At 37.8% G+C, this 2452-nt stretch overlaps 1 long non-coding RNA gene across 1 annotated transcript in view; it reads right to left on the reverse strand.

Annotated features, from left to right (window-relative positions):
* Positions 1–2452, reverse strand: part of LOC135226894 (uncharacterized) — a 19009-nt gene that overhangs the window by 15367 nt on the left and 1190 nt on the right. The window lies entirely within an intron of this gene.

A 2452-nucleotide genomic window follows, 5' to 3' on the forward strand; every position in this document is an offset into this window, starting at 1 on the left:
TTACTTTCGTTAACTGTTACTTTTTTACTATCTTGATTTAATTTTTCCATTTTGATTTTCTTTAGAATATTATCTACAACACTGATGTGTTTCTCTTTGTAATATTCTAAGTGTTCAATACACATACAACCTTCTTCATGAGATTTGATGCTTGTTTTGTTTTTTCCTTATTCCTATTCCTCATGAAATTTCTTCTGGTGTTGGTTAGGCTGTCTTCGGTTCAAGTCTTATTTTTGTGGCACATTGCTATTAAGCATTTACTACAACCGCATGTATCTTCGTGTTTATCAGTTTGTTGTTTTTCCTTGGTTTTTCCTGTGGCGCCTATAATTGGTGATGGGTGAATTTCTTTGCGTTCACCGTAGCCATCTGTAATTTGGTTTTCCATTTCATCTGAATTTTGTGATTCTGCTCCTAGAGGTACTATTGTTACTATGGGAGACAGTGGAATATCTGATTTAGTGTTCTGTTTCTGAATTTTAGCTTTTGGAGAGATCAGTGGGTTATTTATCTTTTTACAGACTTGTTTGGTGAAATTAGGTGGGGTCTTATCCAGTTGCCTCTTCCGAGTAGTGTTATGTTTTTTCACATTCTTGTGATTTTAATTCTTCTTTGTCTTCCTCTATGTCATTATCCATTTCAATTACCGATAAAGAGGTAAATCGATTTTCCACAGTGGTAATGTTACATATGTCTGAAATTTCCTCTGAAGAGTTCTTTTCATCGTGTATGTTTTGTGGTGGAATTTCTTTATTTCTATTGTCATTTGTTTCAGTCCTGGTATTGCTTGACTTTGAGGAATCTGCATACCTAAATTTCTTAACTGGGTCATTTAATCCTCTCACTTTCAGTTCTAACTGCTTCTCTTATCGACATTCCAGTTCGTTCTTGTAGTCATTCAAGTTCTGTATTGTAGATATAGAACGTACACAATTTAGATCTAGCATGATGTTCTAGTCCACAATTTATGCATTTGGGTTGGCCACAGTCCCAGCATGTTTTATGGTCCTGCGAGCTGCAAAAGGCACATCTATGGATATTTCTGCACTTAACGGTTGTATGGCCATATTTGCAACAGTTCTTGCATTGCACAGGTTTAGGAACATAGGGTCTTAATCGCAGCATTTTAATTTTCAAGGGCAAGGTTTGGCCACTGAACTTTATCTTGGCTATTTTGATAGTTTTATTTTTGTCTTTCCTGCTTGGGACCTCATATATTTCACAGTCTTCAACGTTATTATATCTTTTCTTTAATGAATCTAATAGTATTAATTTGTCTAGAGTTTCATCATCTAGATTTGGTACTACTACTGTGCCTTGCACACTGTTCATGGTATCATGCCTTGTGACATTTATATTTATGTTATCTATATTTTTGATACTCTGATAATTTTCTGATTGGTTTTTGGTTGTTGTTTCAACCAACCATTCCCTTTTTTTTTAATTCGTCTTATGCTCATCTCTTGCGATGGGCATCGATTCAATAAGTAATATTCTAATTTTAATAGAGATTTGTTTTCGTCTGCTTGTAAGTTCAAAAGCCTTGACCAGTTTGACTCCCCAAAGAGAGAATCAAAGTGAATCAATGTTGGGTCCTGGCGATATCTACTTTTTTTGGGCTTACTGTATGGTAATAATGTTTTAATACCACTCTGATTTTCATTATTTGAGTTATCCTGAGAACAGTCCATTGCCATGCCAGAAGTCCGTGAGAAGTTAGTTTTTTTTTCTCCATATTAAAATAGTATGTTTCGTCCAGGATGAGGTCCCTCTCACCAAGGAGCCCCAACTGTGGGAGGGGCAATACCGTTACACACATAGTGGTACCTGCCTTGGGTCCCTCACCTGGATATACTCCATACCCAGTGCCTTAAGGGTCGTCAGTCCGTTGAGATCGGGCCCAGCACTATGGGAATGGCTTGACTTAAAAATTTCCCCTTGCTCGACCACGGCAGGTACTCTAGTTTTACGGGTGGAGAAGCATGCCATCCAACTCCACCCTCCATCAAGTTAATAGTCAATTCAATAGTCCAAAACCATGCCAAGGTCGTCAACAAAAGAAGAAGAAGGGAAGGGGGAAAATTTATAAAAGGAGGAGTAAAGGAGTTAAAGGTCCCAATGTTCAGTTGGATCCACAGCAGACAGCGCAGGCATAAAGGGCATACTCTCTCTGCAGTGGATCCCTAAACCCCGCCCCCCCTCTTGTCAGAGAGTTGGGTATCAGGGGTCCTGCTGCACTAAAACCGCATCGGTATCTTTGTATGAACATCAAGCTGATCTTACACTAACAGTGATCCCTAGCTGACTCAATTTGACAAATTTAAAGCTAGATAAGTTTCTCCTTAGATTGTTCTCAAATTAATCCCCGAATGGTTTCATTTGCCAATTTATTCCCTTCTAGTAACTTTTTAGTCTATCAAATGTTTGCCATTATCTAATATCATCAATTCTG

The sequence above is a fragment of the Macrobrachium nipponense genome, chromosome 15, assembly GCF_015104395.2.
Source record: "Macrobrachium nipponense isolate FS-2020 chromosome 15, ASM1510439v2, whole genome shotgun sequence".
Taxonomy (NCBI): Eukaryota; Metazoa; Arthropoda; class Malacostraca; order Decapoda; family Palaemonidae; genus Macrobrachium; species Macrobrachium nipponense.